The sequence below is a fragment of the Nothoprocta perdicaria genome, unplaced genomic scaffold (genome assembly GCF_003342845.1).
Source record: "Nothoprocta perdicaria isolate Ctin4 unplaced genomic scaffold, notPer1 scaffold_159, whole genome shotgun sequence".
In the NCBI taxonomy this organism is placed as follows: Eukaryota; Metazoa; Chordata; class Aves; order Tinamiformes; family Tinamidae; genus Nothoprocta; species Nothoprocta perdicaria.
In genome coordinates this window covers 1,290,644-1,296,789 of record NW_020454749.1, presented here as the reverse complement: position 1 = coordinate 1,296,789, position 6,146 = coordinate 1,290,644, and positions in this window count along the sequence as shown.

Here is a 6,146-nt window from a genome sequence, read left to right as displayed (position 1 = left end):
CTCCGCCCCACCTCATCCGTACGGCAACAAGTGATATYGCTTCAGGTTTATAAGCAAGTACCAGCAATCTCTTGAGCCAGACTAACTTTTTTTTATTATTATTTTTACAAACTGCCAACAGAAACAACCGAAAAAAAAGCAGCCTATCATAAGATTGTAGCATTTCTGTAGCTTTTTGATACATTTGCCAGCTTGGTATTGGGAGGGAGTGATAACTTTTGCAGGCAAGAAGGCACGCCATTCACAGAAGTCAGAGAAAGAACTTCCTAAAATCTATTAAAGGACTTTAAGCCTGGACAAGTCATTAAGCATACGGGAAAGCTATCCATAGAAGATTAATATGCAGCTAGCTCCTCCTTTTCTCCTATTCTTCATCTCTTTTGGAGGCTTTGTGGGGTATTACACAGGTAAATAGTATTACTAGAGCACAGGAACACCGTTAAACAATTGTACCAAAATATCCACAGCAAGACCCAGTTACATTAAAAGCAATCCATATATTGGAAAAGAAGATGCAAGATAAACTAGTGCAGTAGCAAGAAGAGAGTTCTCTTCTTACAACGCCAGCGTTATAGGGCTGAAAGAATTTTGTTTTCCTAAAGAAAAGTCATGATGCCGTAATTGAGACACATTTTAAGAGCAACTGCTTTTGGCAATCGAAAATTAAAGCCTTGTGATAAGAGATCTCTCTAGCAAAATTAGCAGGGGGGGTAAGTGCAGATGCCCTGCAAAACTTCATTTGCATGACACACCTATCCACAATTCTTCTAGTGATTCTTGGAAAGACGGTGCAAATCCAGATAAAAGGGAAACTGTGTAGAGGGCAAGGTGGGAAGGAGCAGGAGGAGGAGAAGAATGAAATACCAGCCTCTCAAACATAGAAAAAAAAAACACTTTAAGGAAAAATAAAACATTTTTGTAGAGAAGAGGTCATTTCCAAGTGCTTCAACATTTTTTCCTCCTCTGCTCACCACCTTTCCTACCTCCAAGGAAATTTAGACGGAAAAAAGACAGTAACCTCTGCAAGTAATTCAATACACCTGAATCACAAGGCTCTGTGTAGAGGTGCTGTTCTCAAAATTTTCAAGCAAAGAGACCTGTACAGACTGCTTGGCCTACTGCTGCTTCCTGATGCCAATYGACTTAGATTCGGCAAGCGGAATGTGCTGAAATTCAAGGCTCTGTAGCCACTAACTCTTGCCAAAGTCATCAGAAAGTTGAATATTTTCTTTACATTTGCACATGTATTTTCAGTGACATTTCTTTTAAAGCTTGGGACTGGAGTGTTTGCAAATGAAAATGATCTGCCTAGTCAAGAGAGCCTAGGGAAACTGCATTTTCACACACCTTCTGATTGGAGCCTGAGYGTCTTAGGACTCAGGTTCTCAGTAGGAGGGCTGTCAGAAGGACCATCAATATTATTGATCCTGGTCTTCTTTGATACTGCTAAACATGCCAGAAGGGCAGCACAGAGGAAAAGACAATCAGAGTTTTCAAAAACAATATAGGTGGTAATTTTATGATCTGCATTGGCTCTTCCCTCTGACCGTGACACCAATAAAATCTGTGCAGACTTTCTGCAGTCAGGACCTTTGATCGCACCCACAAAAAGTTTAAATGGGTTCCCCAAAACYTAGCGTAGAGATGCTAAGAATGGAGAAAACTAAGGCGTGTGGCTAATTTGGATAGTTTGATTGCAATTCCAGAGCTTTTCTTAGACAAGGGGACAGAAGGCTGCATGGAACAACAGTATATCGGGTATATACCCAATGTTTTTGCTATTCAAGTTTAGGCAGATCCTGCAGGGAGTTATACTGTTGGCAGGAAATTTGCTGTTAACACATACGGAGCTGCCCTAAGGTAAAAAGAGCAAAAATAGAAGGCAGGGTGCAGCTCCTGAGTTTTAAATCTCACTATGGCCATGCTTGCCACTCTAGGGTATTTTGTTTCTTTAGCCAAATACTGTATACTGTATATACTCACCTGTAGATAAGAAAACTGAATCTATTATTTTACAAATGCCAAATAGATAGATTGAACTCACCATTATACATCAGCCAGCTCAGAAATATCTCAGTACACTAGTAAAATGTGCAAAAAGTTCCACAGGCAYGCAGGTTTGCCCACAATCTTCACCAGGGGAAAAAATTCCCATCTACACACATGAATTTGTAGGAACAGAAGAACATTAGGCCTGTAGGCAGGGGCAGAAGAGACAGAAAAGGGAGAAAGGGAGAGAAAGAGAGAGAAAGAGAGAAAAATTGCCTTGGACCTGCAAATATGTTTCTGCTAGCTCAACGCAGAACAAATTGTAGATGAATTGCAAAATGCAGAATTTGAACAAATTCTGCCAGCACTTAGTCCTTATCTTAAGCATCCCTGCTATTCCAAACTCGAGCTAGCCTTTTTTTTTTTTTTTTTTTCTTTTTTTTTTCTGGAGAAACACTCGTCTCCAGTAACAAGGACATTTCAGACACGGTCTGATAATGTGCTGACACACTCCTGCACTCCGTATTTGGCACAGCACGGCCCGCTTATGTTACACCACACAGGGCCTATCTTGCTAAACCCTGCAATCATTTTTTCTTGGAGACAGATGCCAAGTAGGGACTAGGACAAGACCACGAAACTCCCTTGCCACTTTGGAAGAGAATGGAGGGTTTTGTTGCCATATGGCCAAGCGTGAACGGCTCGCGGGGCATGAACGCCTCCGTGCCGCTGCACTCCCGTGTAACATGAGGACTTACTGAAGGGCAGGGTGCTAAATCACTTCAACCAAAATGGTCTACATTGGAAAAGTCCTGGCTTCTCTCATAAAATATATATATATATATATATATTTCACAAAAAATGTAACACAATGTTTTGTGAAATAAGGAGAAGAGGGTCATTGCAATAGTATGAAGAAATTCTGATAATTATTACTGTGTACAGGCTAGCCGCACCCTGAACATTAAATTAGTGGATTTGTTAAAAGGGCCAAGAGAAGAAACTTGATCCTAACTCCAAGAAGAAAGTAACCGTTCCCTACATATACATATATTTAAAAGATCCATTTACCCATATCATTTCTTACCTGGGAAAATACTATCAGAAGAATAGAAAAAAGACATATTTCCATCTGCCACTTATTCTCTCCCCTGCTTATCTTTCATTCCTTTTATATATCTACCTCTTAAATCTTAGTCTTTGGCTTTCTTCTCTTTCACTCCAATCACACTAAAGATAGGGAAGTTAAATACAGGTTTATCTTTAAGAAAAAGCATCTGGTTATCTTTGGAACAGATTTACTGATACTCACTCCCATACTCCACCCCTCTGGGCGAAAGTAACCGTGCAATACCTTAGGCAATGTCACTTTATGCAAAACTTCACCATGCTCTTTAAGTCATGTCATCTTGTAATTATGTTTTTCCCTGTTGTGAAATAACAGATGAAAAAGAGGCACTCATCCCAGAAGATTTAAATAGAGGTAATGGAAATAACTCTGCATAGTCTAGTATCTGTAGAACGAATTTTCCCATCCTGCAAAAGCCACAGACAACACAAGAGTTCTTCTTTCTGCATCAGGAACCGAAGAGTCTGTGACCAATGAACCCCTACAGTGGAAGAAGGCCCAGGGGAGGTGGGCAAGGCTGAGGTGCCCGAGAAATTCGGGAATAACCCAGGGTGTGACCAACCACAGACACTGCATGAAAGCTGCAACGCGCGACCTTGTTGTAGGCAAAGAGCCGTGCCAGGGGAGAGGATCTACAGACTTCACTCAGCTGAGTGGATCAACTGGTGTAAATGTTTCTCCCTGAGCTCGTCCAAAGAGCGTGACTCTCCTTGAGATAGCACGGGGAAAGGGGCTCAGCCCAACAAGAGCATAAAAACTGAGCAACTAAGGGAAGATTCGCCAAGAGAGTAATGGGCTTGAGTTGGTCTCAACCCACATATCCCTTCCTGGGAACTGGTACAACCAGTGTCCTGATGGGGAGTCTATTATAGAGACCGGTAATGGGGATCACGGGTATCTCAGTTGCGATAGCTTGCTAAGTGTAACRCACACTTGTGCTGTGATTTCAGGATAGTGCTGTAGCAGGCTGCTAAATCAAAAATCCACAATAACGTCAAACATCCTCAAATGAGTAAATGTTGATACTAAACATTGCCCTCTGCACGTGTGCAGTATGTCGCATTCCTCCCTGGCCAGGGAGCACCGGGCTCTGAGGGACTCTCTGGTCTTCAAGGTTGTACAAACACCTCGCAGATGGATGCAGCTCTGTCTCAGAACCCACATGATGAAGAGTCTGACAGTTTAAATCTCTTAGGATGTAAGAAATAGTTTTAAGTCCTGCTCTGAGTCAGGCCTGTCTGTGTCATCAGTTATAGCCTGGGTATAAAAAAAAAAAAAATCCTCCTCAGTGCAATTCCCATTCCAATCAGTAGAAAGTTCCAGTTTCACTACACATTTGCCAGTCAAAGGCAGGTTTCTTCCCCCTCAAAAACATCCCCAGTGGCTGTAATACCTCTCCTTATCACGCTCAGAAATCCAGTCATCAATTTGTGAGAAGCAATAAATTACATATAATATAATATATATATACATATATATACATATTATATATATATATATATATATAAAATAGTAGAAAGCTTTATTCAGAAATACTACATTTCAGCAAGCTCCTAAAATTTGATAAATGCTGTTGTTATCTGCAGGAAATGCACAATATGAGTTCTAATGTTTTAAAAATTAGTATCTGACTGTGAAAAATTACCATTTAGGTCATAATTTTGAGCTAGCAACCAGGATGACAGTGACTTTGAAATGATAAAGACAAAAATTGAATCTGCAGACTGAAGTGTCTATTACTCCATTATAAAGTAAGTAAATGTCACAACTTGGCACAATACAGAARCCACATTTCAGAACATTTTAAGTGATGAATGGGTTTATTCAAGAGGAAGTGACCTCAGGGGAAAAAAAAACAGGTAATTTTGGTTTAGTCCCAAATAATAGGGAAATCAACCTGGGCATCCAGGCCCTCACTCATACCCTTCATGGAAGAAAGATTTCATCAGGAACATTTATTTTTGCAGAATAGTTACACTACCCAAAGCTCAGAAAATGCTGAGGCTCAAATACCCATGAGCACTCTTGTATGAAGAAATGGAATCACTTATCTTTGGTAAATCAGAAATCAAACCGTAAGTGAAACAGAGCTATCTGCTTTTTAGCATCTCATCACAGGAATTAGGAAACACCAGAAAACATACATTATATTTTGTACTATGCTCCAAATGTTTTCATTTTAATTTTCAGGAGAGYATTGACACAACTACCATATTTCTAGACAGTATAGTACATTTTATTACRAACACTAATATGCTCTTTCTAGCTCCTAGTTTTACTTGTAAGTTCTGACATTTCTCATTTTGGTCACATGCTATTAAAAGATTGAATTGATCATTTCATCGCTTTACACTGAGAGTACAGATGGAGAAATACAGCTGGGCAACCAATACAAAGGAAAACAGTTTCTTTAGATACTACAGTAGATAAAATATTTTGGAAAAAGGAAAAAAAAAAAAAAAACAACTTTGGTGAGATCATGAAAATTATTTAAAACTGCTTCTTCTTTCTTTCCAGAGACAGAGAATATCACTTGCAATGATATTCTAATCAAGCTTAAGAGCATACAGCTGAAGGTCACATTGAGATCTGCCTCTTCCAAAAACCAAATGCTTTGCTACCATTTGAACAGTCCTCTTTACTTCCCATGGTTTTGGAGTGACAGTATTTCCATAAAACATRAATAACTAGCAGAAGTTATAAATATCAAGCAGAAGTTATATATTACTACGAAGAACTTAAAAGGTAATTGAAAGTTTCTGGAGTACTTCACTTTAGAAAATTGTGCAATCACTTCTGAATTGAAGTGCTTGTAATAATACACAAAGCTCTAGCAATTAGAATCAGGAAGAGAGGTGCAAGATGATCAGTGATTTSAGGGGAAAATCTAATTAATAGGAAGTACAGCACATCAACCAATCAGTATTCAAAGCTACCCCAAGATATCCTCAATTAATTAAAATCTATCGTGTTAAAAAGCACATTTCCATATTATTAAAAACTTCAAAAATGACTAATGATCAGAAAC